Source organism: Geotrypetes seraphini, chromosome 8 (genome assembly GCF_902459505.1).
Source record: "Geotrypetes seraphini chromosome 8, aGeoSer1.1, whole genome shotgun sequence".
In the NCBI taxonomy this organism is placed as follows: Eukaryota; Metazoa; Chordata; class Amphibia; order Gymnophiona; family Dermophiidae; genus Geotrypetes; species Geotrypetes seraphini.
The window spans coordinates 17,714,178-17,733,650 of NC_047091.1; positions in this window are offsets into that span (position 1 = coordinate 17,714,178).

Below are 19,473 nucleotides of genomic sequence, written 5' to 3' on the forward strand. Positions count from 1 at the left end.
CGGGGCAGAACAAAGAATTTTCATTGTATGAGGTTTAATTTTTTTTTTTTTTTTTTAGCAGAAACACTGGAGCCTGATTGATTTCTTAGGCTTATGTTCCGTTAACAGCCTTCTGTGCATCAACTCTTATGCACACTCGGTGATCATGTAGAGATATTAGCTGGGTACAGGAATTTTGGCACCAGATTCGATCTATTAGTCAAATTGGAGCTTTCTGCTAAAAGAGATCAATGAAAGAATGTTGGCAGCCTGGAATTTTCACTAAGAAGGAAGTGAGCTGCAAGACCACTAGTCCTTTTTTTGCATTCATGACACTGTTTGCCAATTGAAAGTATGCTGTATACTGCTTAAAAGGTGATTAATTTGGGAGCCAATTCCTCCCATAGTGGTGCTCGGAAGCAGGAGACTAGACACACCTCTGCATGAAGCAGCGACTCAGGCATAGGGTTACCAGAAGTCCAAGAAAACCTGGATATGTCCTCTTTTCAGAGGACTGTCCAGGTTAGGGTTACCAGGCGTTCGGATTTCCCAGGACATGTCCGGGTTTTGAAAAGCTTCCCGGCGTAATCACGTCGGGAAGGGGCATACGCACATGCGCGGATGCAATGCAGTGACATCATATGCACACGCGCTTGCGCAAAACATCATTTTGTCATGTCTGCCCATGCGCGGATGCCGTCTGGGGCGGGGCTGTGGTCGGAACAGGGCGAGAAAGAGGCGAAACTGGGCGGTCCTGGGGGCGTGGCCCTGGGTCCGGATTTTCCAAAGGAAAATCTGGTAACCCTAGTCCAGGTGACTAGAGGGATTTCCCAAACCCGGCGTTTTGTCCGCCACGTCTCGCCACACCACGCAATGCTCGTGCCATCCATCCCCCCCAACCCCACACCTCTGTGTTATCTTTGCTAGAGCGAGTAACTTCTGCCTTTTGCTTGCGCCAGCTTGGTTCTCCTCTGAATCACTTCCGGGTCACGGGGCCAGGAAGTGACATCAGAGGGAAATCCAACGCTGGTGTGAGAAGCATGCTGCAGAAGTCACTCGCAATGGCAAAGATTAAGAGGTATGGGGGGGAGGGAAAGTGTAAGTGTGAAATGGGGGATGAGAAAGAGCAGGGCGGGGGGAGACACAGAAGGAATGGGGCACAGAGAAGAGGGTGCGGGGGACGCTTTCTACCCTTAATACGTCACTAATTCTAAATGAGCTTCTGTAGCTAAACCATGCTAGGTAAAATCAAGTAGTGTTTTTATCTTCTTCACACTTACCAACCATCAATGGCGTAGATAGGGAGGTTGGCGCCCAACATCACTACAACTTGTGCCCCCCCCTTCACCACCCCACTCACCTCTGGAAATGTTCACCGGCATGAGCAGCATCTTCTACCTGCTGCTCATGCCGGCCTTGGCTCCCTTCTTTTGTCACTTCCTGGTCATGGGACCAGGATGTGATGTCAGAAAAGAGCCAAGGCCAGTGCGAGCAGCAGGTGGAAGATGCTGCTCGCGTCAGTGAACATTTCAAGAGATATGCGGGAGGGGGCAGACAGAAGATGTGCTGGTGCCCCCATTGAAAATGGCACCAGGGGCTGTCTGCCCTCCGCCCCTCTTACTACACAACTGCCAACCATGAATACTCTACAATCAGTGCACATTTTATTGACCAAAGGCTAGCTTCCTTCTATGACAGCAAAAGCACATAACCTGGTCTTGGAGTGGAGGCAGATGAAATTTAATGTGAATAAATGCAAAGTGATACACATTGGGAAGAATAAACCAAATCATAGTTACCAGAAGCTACTCCAAAGGTCCACTTTGGAGGTCAGCTCTCCGTGGGTTTTGGCCAGGTATTAATGACCTGGATTGGCCACCGTGAGAACGGGCTATGGCTTGATGGACCATTGGTCTGACCCAGTAAGACTGTTCTTATCGGGGTGTCATTGTAGATAATAATACACTGAAACCTTCCGCCTTGTGTGCAGTGGTGGCCAAAAAGCAAAGAAGATGCTAGGAATGATTAGAAAAGGGATGGTCAACAAGACTACAGATGTTATGATGCCCCAGTATCGCTCCATGGTGTGACCTCACCTTGAGAATTGCATTCAGTTCTGGTCGCCTTATTTCAAAAAAGATATAACAGGTTTTATTGCTTTGATAATGCAGTTCGACTTGAGTAGCGCATTTGATCTTGTGGATCATAAAAAATTGCTAGAGTGTTTGGATGTCATTGGCATTCAAGATAAAGTCCTTGAGTGGTTTAGAGGCTTTCTTTCATCATGTACCTACCAAGTCCGCTTTAATAATGACTGTTCTAGCAGTTGGAGCAATCCATGTGGTGTCCCCTCAGGGCTCACCACTCTCTCCTTTACTTTTTAATATCTACTTATCTTCACTGGGTAACAGATTACTGGTATCTCATTTAAGGATTAAGTTGTTTGGTTACGCTGATGATATAACCATCTTGATTCTTCAAATGCAATTTCTCATACCAGTCATATAAATGCAGAGGCCTTTCTGAAAACTGAACAGTGGATGGCTGAATTTAAACTAAAAATCTGGGAAAGATTAAATTCTTTCATGCATCTCCACGCCAAAATTGTAGAGAGACATCTCTGACTTTAAATGCTAAAATTTATCCCGTTCGATCCACTATTAAGATTCCAGGAGTGATTTTGGACCGGAATTTGACCATGAAGATCAGGTTTCCACATGTTATGGAAATTGCGCACAATTTAGAGCATATTTTGATGTTTCATCCTTCAGACTGCTGGTACAATCTTTGATTTTGAGCAAGCTCAGTTATTGCAACATTGCTTATTTTGCTGGTGCTCAAAAAAAAGTTCTTTACAGATTGAGCATTATTCAGAATGTGGCTATTCGACTTGATTTTCAATCTGAAAAAGTTTGATCATATTACGCCGTTTCTTCGGCAGTATTGGTTGCCGGTCGAGGCCCCTGTGAAGTTTAAGTTTGGTTGTTTTTGCGTCAAGGTGTCATCTGGCCTCATACCCAATTATCTTATGGATTCATTTACATTTGTTAATTCAAAACGCTCTAGATGTTCACATGCTCTATTTACTTTTCCATCATTTAAAGGGTATAAATGTAAAAGATATCGTCTCTTGTCTTATCAGCAAACATCTTGGGATAAGGATTTGAATTGCTTAGTTGCGTCTTCCAGTTCTTATCAACAATTTAGGCGACACTTAAAAACATATCTGTCCACTAGATTTCTAGGCAACTGAAGTATTTCATCTAATTGTAATTCATTTTACTTTTGTTAACCGCATAGAATGTAATGGTATTGCAGTACAGAAATAAGTTTTTATATTATGTTAGAAAAGGTTCAAAGAAAAGTGGTCAAGATGATAAAAGGGATGGAACTCCTCTCGTATGAGGAAAGACTAAAACGTTTAGGGCTCTTCAGCTTGGAAAAGAGACGGCTGAGGGGAGATAGGATTGAAGTCCACAAAATCCTGAGTGGTGTAGAACGGGTACAAGTGGATCGATTTTTACTCCGTCAAAAATTACAAAGGGAACACTTGATGAAGTTTACAGGGAGATACTTTTAAAACTAGGAGGGGGGAATATTTTTTCACTCAGAAAATTGTTAAGCTCTGGAACACGTTGCCAGAGGGTGTGGAAAGTGCGGTTAAGGTAGCTGGTTTTAAAAAAAAAAGGTTTGGACAAGTTCTTGGAGGACAAGTCCACAATCTGCTATTGAGACAGACATAGGGGAAGCTACTGCTTGCCCCGGATCAGTGGCATGGAATGTTGCTACTATTTGGGTTTTTGCCAGGTACTTGTGAACTGGATTGGCCGCCCTGAAGATGGGATACTGGGCTAGATGGACCTTTGGTCTGACCCGGTAAGGCTATTCTTATGATCTTATGAGATGTGACCTAGTGCTTAGAGCAGCCGCTTCAACATTCTCTGGTTGTGCATTCAATTCCCACTGCAGTTCCTTGTGACTGTGGGCAAGTCACTTAACAGTTCATTGTCCCAGGTACAAAATAAGTACCTGCCTAAAATATGTAAAATTCTTTGATTTAACCACACAGAAAAAGCAGTATATCAAGTCCTTTACCCTTTACAATCAAGCTATTGTGACATCATTGATGAGGTTGACTCTTATTGGTTGAATGAGGCATTATGACATCACAATCTCAGCTCTGGTTAGCAGAGAATGAAACTCTTCACATTAAGGGGGGGAAATTAGCAACATAGATCACTGGGAGTTGAGGAATGGCTCAGTGGCTAGAGCAACTGATTCACCACTCTGAGGTTGTGAGTTCAACTCCCACTGCAGCTCCTTGTGACTCTGGGCAAGTCACTTAACTACTGTATTTTTCGCTCCATAAGACACACTTTGTTTCCACCCAAATGTGGATGGAAATCTCGGTGCATCTTATGAATGAAGCGAAGGTACAAATTTTGTTACCCTGCCCCCGTACCATTGTAAAACCTGCTCGCTGCCGCATCTCCTTTTTAAACCTGCCCGCCCGCTGCCACCGCACCTCCTTTTTAACTCTTCCCCTCTGGTCCGCCCGCCTGCCGTTGCTCCTGTTTTACCTGGTGGTCCAGTCTCCAGCCAGCTCCTCATTTCCCCGGTGGCAAAACAAATCAGCAGCGTGGCTGTCAGGAGCAAGCTGTACGCTCTTCTGCTCTGTCCTGTGCTGCTTTCCGAATGGCTGCCATAAGTTTTCGCGAGAACCTACGGCAGCCATTCGGAAAGCAGCACGGGGCCAAGCAGAAGAGCGTAAAGCTTGCTCCTGATGGCCGCGCTGCTGATTTGTTTCACCGCTGGCCAGGAAATGAGGAGCCCAGAAGAACGAAGGCCGCCACGGCAGGCAGGGAGGGATGGAGGGAAGCCGGGTGGAGCTGATGGAAAAATTTGAAAAGGTACAGGGGGCTTGCCTGGGGCTGGCTGGTTGGCCTAGAGCTGGCTGGCTGGCTGGCTGGCTTGGGGCTGCCTACCATTAGACATGCCCACCACTAGTTGTGACCTGTACCCTGTCCCGGCCTACCTCTAGACCACCAGAGGAGGGACAGGGTACACCATTTGGTTCAGAATTTTTTTTTTATTTTTTTTCCTCCTCTAGAGGTGGGTGCGTCTTATGGTCAGGTGCGTTCTATGGAGCGAAAAAACTTCATTGCCCCAAGTACAAAATAAGTACCCGTCTAAAATATGTAAACCATTTTGATTGTGCAAACCACACAGAAAAAGTGATTTATGAAGTCCCATCCGACCCCTTAGCTAGGCCGACTCTGCAAGAGCTGAAACCAGCACTCTGTGATCTGTTCTTTATTTTTATTTTCTTCAGCAGTACCAAGGCCTCAGATCATTAAACAGATGGTGCCAATCAAAAGCAAAATTCCTAAAACGGGTGGCTGTTAATCCTGATGCAGGACTTTAATCACCTCATGCTCCTCTCAGCATGGCTTCTTAGCAACCGGTCGGTCGATTGATTGATTCCCTGGAATTCAGAAATACAACCTTTTATTCTTTGTTCTCTGTTCCACACATTTTTTTTTTTTTTTGCCTGAATTTGTACTGCTCTGCTTGCATTTGGATATTTGTCTCTAGTTAATACGCTGGAGCTCACCTGACAGCAGATAATGAGGGGGACACTGCGTTATTCCTCCACCCCTTTTCCCCTCAAAGCGCCTTTCAGCAGAGTCTGCAAATCAACATCTGCTGCAAAATTTCAGCAAATGCTGGCGACAACGGTGGGCGCGATTCCTTTTCACAGGTGCGGACATTTACAGATGTTCATTCTGTTGCCATCTGCCAGCTTTGCAGTGTTATACTATCGTGCTTAAAATGTTTAAATAAGGTTGAATAAAAGTGCAAGCAGGCAAAAGCAGAACAAAAAATTGAGGGGGAAAAATTTTAAAAAAAAAAAAAAAAGATCGGTCTGCAAAGTATATGGTGGTCTCCTCCTGCAGGGCAATAGAATGAGTGCGGAGGGAGGACATGACCTCGCTCTCGGTTGTAAAGATTCTGGAATGGAATGGGAGAAAAAGAGTCAGAAAGAGAGATTAGAGGAAAAGATAAAGAGAATTGATGTGATAACAAGGAAGAAGAATGGAGACAGGGAGAGAAATATGAGTTTACAACAGAAGGTAAGAGAGGGAATGGGAGATACAAAGAGAAGATAAAGGGTGATGTATGTGGAAAAACTTCAATAATAACAGAGAGATAGAGTATCCGGGACAACCCGAAAAAGATAGATGAAGCCAGGAAGAGAGGATCATGTTAGGTTCATTGTTAGGCACTTAAAAAACGTGTGTGTGGGGGGGAAGGGGGGGGGCAGAGGTATAGCTAGGTTTTGACATATGGGGAAGCAGACTTAAAAAAATAGGTGCCAGAGAAGTAGGCAAGCCACGGCATCCCACAACAGAGAAGGTTAGGGTTGTCCAGCAAGACTTAAAGTAGGAAAACCCTATTGTAACAGTAACCCCCCCCCCTCTTTTACTAAGGTGCGCTAATCGAATTATCGCATGCTCAACGTGCCTATAGACTAACATGCACATATTAGCATTTAGCGCGGGCTACAATGATTAGCACGCGCTAATCGGTTAGCCCACCTCAGCAAAAGAGGGCCCAAGTCTCCAGTCCTTGTTTTCTTGGTCTTCGTAGAAAGCAAAAATAAACCCTACTGGCTGTATTTTATTGTTCATCGCCTTGAAACTTTGTTTAGGCGATTATTGAAATTTTTAATAAAACTTGAAAAACTTAAAAACTTCGATTTTCCATTGAATTTGATGGTGATTGATCAGAAAATATATATATATTTTTTTGGTTTTTTTTAAGCCCATCATGGGGTCCCGCAAAGCCACCGATTACATAAAGCTGTGTTTTTCTTACCCTTTGCTGCTATTTTTTGCTTAATGGGCTCATTGTGGGCTTTGATGCTACACAGTGAAAGTCTATAATATAACAAAATGTGGGCACCAGGTTCCGTTATAGAATACTTAGTGGAACCTGTTTTGGAGGCCTCTAAAATCTAGGGGCCTGATATAATTGCGGGAGGCATACTGCATAACTCCCACAGTTGGCACCGACCCCGAATATTCAATGCTGGTTTGTTTCAGGCGACCAGCATTGAATATCCTTTTTTTTTTGGGGGGGGGGGGGGCAACATTAACTTTACCATCTAAAGCTGCGGTACAGGTTTCTACCACGGGGCGGCAAAGTAAATTCTCCGTTGCTCATAGATTTCCTACGAGCGTCGGAGCATTTACCTCGCCGGCTCGTAGTAGAAACCTCTACCGCGGCTCTGTAAAAGGAGCCCTAAGTCAATATTAAGTGCTGGCCAGTTCTAATCTAATCTAATCTAAACCTTAAGTTGATATACCGCATCATCTCCATGAGAATGGAGCTCGACACGGTTTACAAGAACTTAAAAATAGTGGGTAGAGAAGAAGAAAAAGGATGACATGAACTTATGTGTAGAAGGGGGGAGAGAAAGGGGGGAAGGATAGAGCTACAATTTGCTGAAAAGCCAGGTTTTCAGTTGTTTGCGGAATAACTGAAGGGAGCTCAGGTTCCGCAGCGGGGTGGTGAGGTCGTACCAAATTAATAGCCACCAAAGATGCACCTGCTATTTATGTGCCCCGATTTGGCCGCTAAATTCGACCAGTCTGTGCTCAATATTGCCGGTTATCGCGCAATAAAGCCAGTTAACTTTTACCACTAATTGCACATATTCAGCGGAGATAACGGCTTATCTCACGCTGAATATTCGCATTTAAGCATTACAGGGCAAATTCTATAAGAAGCGCCCAAAAGGTAGGCGCCTAATTAGGCCCTGTTCAGCGCGATTCAAGTAAAATCGGGTGCAGTTTAATGAATCCCGCTGGGCGGAACCTATTTTGGAGGCGCCCAAGAAATAGGCCAGCTCTAGGCACGACTAAAAGTTAGCCGCCTAGCTGAGCTTAAGAGCAGCGATTCTGCAACAAGGCGTTTAACATATAACCACGCCCATGCCTTACGTGCACAGCACCTATTTTTTTGAAGGCCGCCTAAATTTATAGAGGCGCCTTGTTGCAGAATTGCTCTTTCTTGATAGGCACCTAAGTTTCAATTATTGCTAATTAAAAAGCTTAATTGAGCTTGTTAAACGGTTTAGATAGGCGCCTATCTAGATGGGCGCCTCCGAAATAGGTGCCTAACAGGCGCTGGTTACAGAATTTGGGCCTAAGTGCTATTTAATCAGTCAGCGGCTGTTTCTGGCTGGCTAGGGGCAGAGCGATGGGCAGGCCTGAGCGGAGCAATAGTTAGGTCAGGGCAGAGCGATGTGCAGGGAGGGTTGAGGGCCGACTCTGAATTAGAGAATGACACGGTGACAAAATTCATCACCGTCCCCGTGGATAACCGCGGGAAACCATCTTCATGTCATTCTTTAAGGAGAGAGGGAAGAATCAGAGTATGAATAGCCACAACCACTGACCCACTAGCTTTGCTTTGAAGAATGCTGGTGTAGAAGGACTGAGGTTGAAACAGACACTACAGAATGACAGTCTCTGGTATCCAGAGCAGATATTGTGATGTCATAATGCCTCATTCCACCAGTGCCTAAGAGCCAATCACATCAGTGATGTCACAATGGCTTCAGAATCAGAGTATGAATGGCCACAACCACTGACCCGCAAGCTTTGCTTTGAAGAATGCTGATCTCTCACTGAGCGGGTCAGGCCCTTGGCAGATCTGTACTTGGCTTGTAGCAGTCAGCATTTTTGACAGTGCTGACACTTATACAGGCATCGGCATTGAACATATATTTAGAATATAAGAACATATGAATTGCCGCTGCTGGGTCAGACCAGTGGTCCATCGTACCGCGGCAGCCCTTAGATCAAAGACCAGTGCCTTGAGACTAGCCTTACTTGCGTACGTTCTGGTTCAGCAGGAACTTGTCTAACTTTGTCTTGAATCCCTGGAGGGTATTTCCCCCTATGACAGACTCCGGAAGAGCGTTCCAGTTTTCTACCACTCTCTGGGTAAAGAAGAACTTCCTTACATTTGTACGGAATCTATCCCCTTTCAACTTTAGCGAGTGCCCTCTCGTTCTCTCTACCTTGGAGAGGGTGAACAACCTGTCTTTATCTACTATATCTATTCCCTTCATTATCTTGAATATTTCGATCATGTTCCCTTTCAGTCTCCTCTTTTCAAGGGAGAAGAGGCCCAGTTTCTCTAATCTGGATCTGGATCTCTGGAAGTGCCTGCGTGTTGGGGATAGCTGATATTCAGTGTCAAATCTGCAAAGCTAACTTGGTGGGCTCTCTGGGCACTGAAAATTGGCAGTGCCCAGATAACTTCTGGGTCTGTCCACAGACTACCAGGCACTAACCGGAGAGTGTTGCTGGAGTATGAGTGGCTATCCAATGGCACTGTCCAATTAAGTGCTGCTGAGTTCCTGGGTCAGCCAACATGATTTAATCAGGCAGGAACCTCTACTGTCCAGTTAAAATCACTCCAAATATTTACTCACTAGGCCAACATTTTTATTCTCATAATATTAAATTTAGATTTTCAGAATGCTTTCTGAGCCTCTGAACACCTGTTCTCTATGAAGAGAGCCAATGCAGATGGTGGCGTAGCGAGGGTGAAAGGCGCCTGGGGGAGGGTGGCGCCCCTCCCCACCTCCAGAAGCTCCTTCCTCGTCCCATCCAGCCACGCATGCGCCGCCTCCCTTCCTCCATACCTCTGTAATGTTCCTGGTATGAGCAGCAACCCCCAAGCTGCTGTCACACCTGCATCGGCTCTTCCTCTGATGTCACGTCCTGGACCCATGCCTAGGAAGTGATGTCAGAGGAAGAGCTGACACTAGCGCAACAGCGGCTTGTGGGTTGCTGTTCACGCCAGGAATGTTATAGAGGTACAGGGGAGTGGAGAGGTGTACGGGTGCCTGTGCCCTCAGCAAGACGGCACCCGGGACGGACTGCCCCCCACCCCCCACCTCCCCTTACTACACCATTGAATGCACAGATTCTTGACTCGGCTCAAATTAGACGTCCCCATCGACTCAGAGAGTAGCGAAGACATTAAAGAGTTAAGAAGAAATGACCCATATAAAGAACCATAACTGAGTGATTAAATAAATACCAAAAGGCTTCAAATATCTTCAGAGAAGAACCGGGAATGCGAGCACATTAAACACCTTAAAACGGTGTCCTGGTGATTAATGCCCCATGCCATAGGCTTGGAGGATGACTTATGGCCCATCCGTCTTGCTTAGGAAAAGAGAAGCTGGAGAATATGCATCGTGTTTCTCCTCTCTAAAAAAAAGGGCAGGCTGTTTCGTGGAAAACACAGCAGCTATGCCACGACACTGCTGGGAAATCCAACGAGATTAAGTCTGAGCTTACCGTGACTTCTGAAGAGACATACACTCTCCTTCAAGTTTCCAAGTTTATTCATATTTGTTATACCGACCATCGACGTGTATCTGGTCGGTTTACAATGTGAAAATGGGGTAAAACATAAAATTTTAAAAATAAAAAGGGGTTAAGATGATTTACATTTTATCATAAATGATACAGAAGGAGATGGGGAAAGGAGAGAAGAGTAATTACATCCAAAAATAAAAATAAGAAGAGGTATGAGGGGATGGGAAGGAAAATCAGGGAATGGGTGGTCGCTTCATAGAAACAGTTCTCATGAGGGAAAGGAAGAAGGACTCTGCGGTTGGAAGAGCAATGTTATATTATTGTTTGGAATGCGTCCTGGAACAAAAAGGTTTTAAGATTGGTTTTAAGTTACTTTGAGGGAATTTTCATGGCGAAGGTGGGATGGCATGGCATTCCAGAGTGTAGGAGCTGTTGACAGAGAAATTTGTGGGTCTGGTATAAATCGAGATCTTTAATCGAGGGAACGGTTAACAGGTTCTGGTCGGCAGATCTAAGGGCCCTGGATGAGGAGTAAGGAATGATGAATTTATCGAGGGAAAACTGGAGAACGGGTAAGTTTAATTTTGAAAACAAGCATGAGAATTTTGTATGTCGTACGGTGCGAGATTGGTAACCAGTGGGCTTCAAGAGGAAACGCTGATCTGCAGTGCCAATGGTAGAGCCCAGGATTAATCATAGGGCGTGTGATATGTTATTTAGGGATCTCTGCATGTTATTCACATGGCAAAATAGTACATGTCGACAGATAAAGGCCTGTACGGTGCATCTAGTCTTTCTTCCATCCTTTTTGCCTTGCCGATCCGTTGACTCCAGACTGCACAGGGCACTATTTTTCATATCATATCCCTGAAGAAGGGGCTGGTCACCCTGAAACCCAGCTTGGTAGGACCGCGATTGGACATAGAATTTACTAATCATCTAGGAATCACCACTGAATGCTGTCGGCGTTTTCCCCAGCTAAGTACTATCAATAAAGTTTCTCCTGATTGACCCACGCTTGAGCTGGCGACATCACTCCCCTCACGACTCCTGTGTTTGCTTTGCTGCTTTCGTTGTAGAGGTCTCTCGGGCTTCTCTCCAGTGTCTGTTTTTTTAGGTGCCATGAAAGCTAGATGCACCTCTGTTTAGGCCGTGGTTTTCTTGGCCTAAATGAGTGCGCCTAAGTTAGATGTAGGGTTACCATGTCTGGGGGTCTGGATGGCTTTCAAAAACCAACACTTTGTCCGGCTTTGGAAAAGCTTCCCATCAAAATTGTGTCAAGAAGGGGCATGCATGGCCACAATGCGGTGATGTCACACGCATGCGCGCATATGCCTGCGCATGCACGGACGCCATCTGGGGCTGGGGGCAGAACGAAGCCTGACACAGGTGGAATGGGGTGGAACTGGGCGGGCCTGGAGGCATGGCCATGGGTCTGGATTTTACTTCAGGAAAATCCGGTAACCCTAGTTAGATGCCTATTGGCGCCTAAGTCAAACCATGCCCAAAATCATCCCCAAATTTCCCCCTAACCACTATGCTCAGCAGGGTTTAAAAAAGGCTTGGCTAATTTCCTAAAAGAGAAGTCCATAGGCCATTATTGAGATGGCTTTAGGAAATCCACTGCTTATTCCTAGGATCAGCAGCATAAAATCTGTTTTACTACTTGGGATCTAGCTAGGTATTTGGGACCTGGGTTGGTCACCAGATACTGGGCTTGATGGACTTTTAGGCTGTCCCAGTATGGCAGCTCTTATGGTTTTATGTGAGCCAAGTAGAGGATAATCAAGCCATTGTGACATCACTAATGAGGTTGGCGGAATGAGGCATTATTACTTCACAATCTGAGCTCTGGAATGTTGCTACTCTTTGGGTTTCTGCCAGGTATTTGGGACCTGGGTTGGCCACTGTTGGAAACAGCATACTGGGCTTGATGGACCTTCGGACTGTCCCAGTGTAGCAATCTTATGTTCTGGAGATTGACTCGGGGACAAATTTTTCCCTGTCTCCAAGAGAACTCATTTTTCCGTCCCAGTGAGTTCTTTTCCTGTCCCCGCCCCATTCCTGCAAGTGCTGTCCTCATCTGCACAAGCCTCAAACTCTTTAAAATCCTAAGTAGCAACATTCTAGAGCTCAGATTGTGATGTCATAATGCCTCATTCCACCAATGCCTAAGCTCCGTCCTTATCTGTACAAGCCTCAAACTCTTTAAAATCCTAAGTAGCAACATTCTAGAGCTCAGATTGTGATGTCATAATGCCTCATTCCACCAATGCCTAAGCTCCATCCTCATCTGCACAAGCCTCAAACACTTTAAAATCCTAAGTAGCAAAATTCTAGAGCTCAGATTGTGATGTCATAATACCTCATTCCACCAATGCCTAAGCTCCGTCCTCATCTGCACAAGCCTCAAACTCTTTAAAATCCTAAGTAGCAACATTCTAGAGCTCATATTGTGATGTCATAATGCCTCATTCCACCAATGCCTAAGCTCCGTCCTCATCTGCACAAGCCTCAAACTCTTTAAAATCCTAAGTAGCAACATTCTAGAGCTCATATTGTGATGTCATAATGCCTCATTCCACCAATGCCTAAGCTCCGTCCTCATCTGCATAAGCCTCAAACGCTCTAACATCATAAGTGTTCGAGGCTTGTGCGGTTAAGGCAGAGCTTACAGGAATAGGATAGGGACAGCGACAAATCTCACGGGGACGGGGCGGGAAAATGAGTTCCTGCGGGGACAGGGACAAATTTGTCCCCGTGTCATTCTCTATTATGTACTTCCTGGCAGGTGCATCGGTTTAAATGTTTATGTCAAAGCAGTAGGCGCCTACCAGCTAATTAATTTTTTTAAATTAGTTTGTAATTGCACTTTCAATAATCAGCACCAATTAAGCCAATTAAGAAAATTAAGCTGGGTGCCTAATTTCAGGCGCTGTTTATAGAATCTGGTCCTTAACGCCAATTTTCTAGAGGTTGGGGTCTTGAATACCATGCACTGAATTCCTTTCAAAAAGACTTTGCAATTTAGTGATAAACTCAACTACCCAAGCTTTGTTTGAACTATCTAAACCAGCGTCTCGCAAACTTTGTCGAGCCGCAGCACGCTAAACGTAGTGGCCATGGCTCAAGGCATCGGGACGTGCGCGGATGTCATCACTTTGACGCCTGCGCATGCACGAAGGCCCTCCAGATGGGCCCTGAGCTGCCAGTGGGGGTGCCGGCAGGGAAGACGCGTGGCGAGAAGGAGAGGCGCCGACGCATTGCCAAAAAGATATGCATCTCGCCACGAGACTTAGTCAAAAGATATATATAAGAGCAAGAAAACAGTATCAAAAAGTACAAATGGGGTGTGAAAATATTCAATATATATAGCCAAAAACACTACCCACAAAGAATGGTAAAAATCTATCAATCAATATTCACAACACAAGCTGAATATCTTCAAAATTTATAACCACGCCAAGTTGATATTCATATAGTTTTACTATCAGAAACAAAGTGCCATAAACTTTTCAATTTTTTTTTTTAACGGTAAAGACCTCAGTGTTTCTCAGGACAAATCCTGTGAAACTATCTATGACAATAATGATACCGTCATAGAGAAATACATCCTCGGTCTTATGTACTACCGTTCCAAATTCACTATTTATATTATTTCTCTTTTTCACTTTTTAGCTTTTTCTGTTTAGCTTTTTGCTATCATGCAAGATTAGACTGAATTGAAATTCTCCAAGCGTGGTGGATTGATACCGCGCTAAATCGTAAACTGCAACTGCGGTGATTTTGTACTGTCGGAAGGAAACATTAAGATAAGTGTATATACTTTTCACAAAATCTTGCATGATAGTAAAAAGCTAAACAGAAAAAGCTAAAAAGTAAAAAAGAGAAATAATATAAATAGTGAAGTTGGAACGGTAGTACATAAGACCGAAGATGTATTTCTCTATGACGGTATCATTATTGTCATAGATAGTTTCACAGGATTTTTCCTGAGAAACACTGAGGTCTTTACCGTTTTCAAAAAAAATTGAAAAGTTTATGGCACTTTGTTTCTGGTAGTAAAACTATATGAATATCAACTTGATGTGGTTAAAAATCTATCAATACCAGCTTTACACATGATAGGATAGCTCAGCGACATGGAGGGGCCCAAAGGAGGGAATTCCCTCCAAACCACCTCACCACCCAATCATTGCTTAATCCTTCATACTTTTAAGCCGAACTTTAGAAATTTTTCAAAGAATATTATGATAAATATCTCAAAGTTGTTCAGTATGTGCAAAAAATAACTTAGCAAAACTTGGTTTCTTGATTTCGACGTGGCACGTTTCGTTACTCTGCGTCAGGAAACCAACCAGCAATATAATCAACTGTTCTTTGCTAAAGGAACAGCAATAAATGGTGTATTTCTAAAAAAAGAAGAAAAAACCCACTTACTAGATAAAATCTAAAATCCTTTAACAGACATTATACACTAACGTAGCACTGAAAAATAACTTAAAAGGCATTTCAAACGCTAGTTACCTCTCAAAAAAGGGCATTCCTCAAAAACGAGACGAGAGGCATGTCCTGAAGGTAGTCAGCCAGTGCTGGCACTTCTCCTCCTCCCCAGCGTCTCGCAGCACCCCTGAAATCAAGTTGTGCCGTGGCACACAGTTTGCGATACACTGATCTATATTCTTGGGCAGGGGTGTCAAAGTCCCTCCTCGAGGGCCGCAATCCAGTCAGGTTTTCAGGATTTCCCCAATGAATATGCATGAGATCTATTTGCATGCACTGCTTTCATTGTATGCTAATAGATCTCATGCATATTCATTGCGGAAATCCTGAAAACCAGACTGGATTGTGGCCCTCAAGGAGGGACTTTGACACCCCTGCTCTTGGGTGAGCCCATTCTGTGGAAGATCTTAAGAGTTATTTCCTCCTAACCCAGGGGTAGGCAATTCCGGTCCTCGAGAACCACAGGCAGGCCAGGTTTTCAGGATATCCAGAATAAGTGTGCATGAGATAGATTTGAATCTCAAGGAGGCAGTGCATGCAAATCCATCTCATACATATTCATTTTGGATATCCTGAAAACCTGACCTGCCTGTGGCTCTCGAGGACCGGAATTGCCTACCCTTGTCCTAACCCCTCTACAATATCACTCACAGGGTCAGAGAATGAGTAGACTCCCACGGCCCTACAGATGAATACGATGCAGGCGATACCAGGTTTGAAATGCACAGTTCTGCTAGTGTCAGTTCGTGTGTAGTGATTCACCAGGTGACATGACACAGCTTGGGCGCGGAAGACAGATTGGTGCTCCTGGATTCAATTATGCAAATTTATGTTTCATAATTACTGCTACCCATGCTTGCCTGTGACATCATTTGCATATTTATGCAATAGCTATATTTTTTAGCTCATTTTCCCAATGATGCTGAAGACAACTTACTGCACAATTAGTATTTAGAACAATAAATTCAAATCCTAAAGAGCACAAAGTCTAATGCAGTGGTCTCAAACTCAAACCCTTTGCAAGGCCACATTTTGGATTTGTAGGTACTTGGAGGGCCTCAGAAAAAATAGTTAATGTCTTATTAAAGAGTTTGAGACGACTGAGTTAAGAGGAACGGTTAATCTGCTGGCTGGGTTGGAGGGCAGAGGGGAGAACAGGACAATCAAGCCATTGTGACATCACTGATGAGGCTGGCTCTTATTGGTGGAATGAGGCATTATGACATCACAATCTCAGCTCTGCTTCCCAAAGACAAACAGGATGTCTTTATAGTTAAGCCAGTGGTCTCAAACTCAAACCCTTTGCAGGGCCACATTTTGGATTTGTAGGTACTTGGAGGGCCTCAGAAAAAATAGTTAATGTCTTATTAAAGAAATGAAAATTTTGCATGAGGTAAAACTCTTTATAGTTTATAAATCTTTCCTTTTGGCTAAGTCTTAATAATAATATTGTAATTTATAGCTAAAGAGACATATGATCAAGAAGCTGTTTTATTTTACTTTTGGGATTATGATAAACATACCGAGGGCCTCAAAATAGGACCTGGTGGGTCGCATGTGGCCCCCAGGCTGCAAGTTTGAGACCACTGGCCTTTACCATCTAGGAAAGAACAAAAATTACAAACCATTAGAGCAGGTGTATTTTCCTGCACAGGTCCAGCAGAATGGAACAGGCTCCCGCAATATATACGGCAGCAAGGGAATTTGAAGGTATTTAAATGATTGTTAAAATGCCATCTGTTTTGTCAAATGAAGTATGGGGGATGAAATTGTGACCCTATATGGAGAGCTATGATACTGTTCTGTTTAGCGACTCTGGCATGCGGCGGCGGCTCTCCCTCTCATGTCACTTCCTAGTCTTGGGATCCGGAAGTGACGTCAGAGGAGAGCGCCGAGGCTGGCATGAGCAGCCGCTTGAAGTGGCTGCTCGCACCAGCAAAGAAGTACTGGGGGGGAGTGAAGGCACCAGGCCGGGGGGGGGGGGCAGAGAGTTGCAGAAGTCTACCCCACCCCTCCCCTTGCTACGCCACTGGATCCACTGCACTTATCCCAAGTTTTCTTGAATTTAGAAACCTTTTTTCACCTCCATCGGGAGGCCATTCCAAGCATTCCTCACTCTTTCTGGGACAAAGTATTTTCTGAGGTTTCTTCCGAGTCTATCCCTTTTTACCTTTAAACTATGCCCCCTCATTCCAGAGCTTCCTTTCAATTGAAAGAGACTCGCCTCATGTGCAATTATGCCACATAGGCATTTAAATGACTCCGTCATAGCTCTCCTATCTTGCCTTTCCTCCAAACTATACCCTTAGTAAAAGAGGGGGGGGGGGGGTTAATATACCGCCTGGAGTCACAGCGGTTTCCAATTAAACATACACAAAGCAAGAAAAGCAAAATAATAAAAAAAACATTCTTTTTGTGGAACCTTTTTGGTGCTCTTTGGATTTTGTTCTTTTGTGAACTTAGATTTGGACATCATATCGAAAATGCCCCTCTATGTCATTCAAAATGAAATAAAATATAAAGAAAAATGCTTTCCAATATTATATGTGGCTTAGGAGTATAAGAACAGTGGAGGTAGGAAAGCAGCATGAGGATATACAAGAAGAGGCGCTTGGTGAGGAATTTAAGGATAAGAATGACCGTGTTACCCCATTATTTAAGACAGTGCTTTTCAACCCAGTCCTCAGGGACACACCCAGCCAGTCAGGTTTTCAGGATATCCAAAGGACAGGAGGCAGGAGGCAGCGTATGCAAATCTATCTCAACCAATAAATTGCTATGACTCCAGTGTTAAATATGCACTGGGAGCAAAAATGCTCAAGAGCTTAACATCATAACATAGTAGATGACAGCAGATAAAGACCCGAATGGTCCATCCAGCCTGCCCAACCTGATTCAATTTAAATTTTTTAATTTTTTCTTCTTAGCTATTTCTGGGCAAGAATCCAAAGCTCTACCCGGTACTGTGCTTGGGTTCCTACAGCCGAAATCTCCGTTAAAACCTACTCCAGCCCATCTACACCCTCCCAGCTATTGAAGCCCTTCCCTGCCCATCCTCCACCAAACGGCCATACACAGACACAGACCGTGCAAGTCTGCCCAGTACTGGCCTTAGTACAATTTTTAATATTATTTTCTGATTCTAGATCCTCTGTGTTCATTGAACTCAGTCACCGTTTTCCTCTCCACCACCTCTCTCGGGAGCGCATTCCAGGCATCCACCACCCTCTCTGTAAAGTAGAATTTCCTAACATTGCCTTTGACTCTACCACCCCTCAACCTCAAATTATGTTCTCTGGTTTTACCATTTTCCTTTCTCTGGAAAAGATTTTGTTCTACATTAATACCCTTTAAGTATTTGAACGTCTGAATCATATCTCCCCTGTCCCTCCTTTCTTCTAGGGTTTACATATTCAGGGCTTCCAGGAAAGTGAGATCCTGCTTCCACCAACAACATTTTGCTGTCCTTGTACAATCAATCATTCTTTCCAGACTGGACTATTGTAATTCCATCTATCTAAGTCTAACCAAGAAAAATCTTCAAAGACTTCAGTGGATCCAGAACACTGCAGCTAGGTTGATCTTTGCAAAAAGCAAATTTGATCATAAGAACATAAGAACATAAGCAGTGCCTCCGCCGGGTCAGACCATAGGTCCATCCTGCCCGGCAGTCCGCTCCCGCGGCGGCCCAAACAAGTCACGACCCGTCTGAATCACCACAAGGGGCTCCCTTGCCACCTTGGTTTCTCATTGAAGTCCTATCTTCCCATCGAAGTCCTAACCCTCTGGTCTTGCACATGCACGACCTGGTTGGGTTTCTATACTTATTACCTGGTTAGCTTTCTATACTTGCGTTACATCCCAGCTCCTCCCTCAGTATCCCACGATCCCTTTATCCCTCAGGAATCCGTCCAATCCCTGTTTGAATCCCTGTACCGTACTCTGCCTGATCACTTCCTCCGGTAGCGCATTCCAAGTGTCCACGACCCTTTGGGTGAAAAAAAACTTCCTTGCATTTGTTTTGAACCTATCTCCCTTCAGTTTCTCCGAATGCCCCCTCGTACTTGTTGTCCCCTTCAGTCTGAAGAATCTGTCCCTATCCACCCTCTCTATGCCCCTCATGATCTTGAAGGTCTCTATCATATCTCCCCTGAGCCTCCTTTTCTCCAGGGAGAAGAGCCCCAGCCTTTCCAGCCTCTCGGCGTATGAGCAGTGTTCCAGCCCTCTTACCATTCTCGTTGCTCTCCTTTGGACTCTCTCAAGTACCGCCATGTCCTTCTTGAGGTGCGGCGACCAATACTGAACGCAGTATTCCAGATGTGGACGCACCATCGCTTGATACAATGGCATGATGACTTCCCGCGTCCTGGTTGTTATGCCCTTCTTTTGATGCCCAGCATCCTGTTGGCTTTTTTCGAGGCTGCTGCGCACTGTGCAGATGGCTTCAGTGATGCATCCACCAGCACACCCAAGTCTCTCTCAAGTCTGCTGTCTCCCAACAATGCCCCCTCCAATTTGTAGTTGAACAACGGGTTCTTTTTCCCTATATGCATGACCTTGCATTTTTCCACGTTAAAGCGCATTT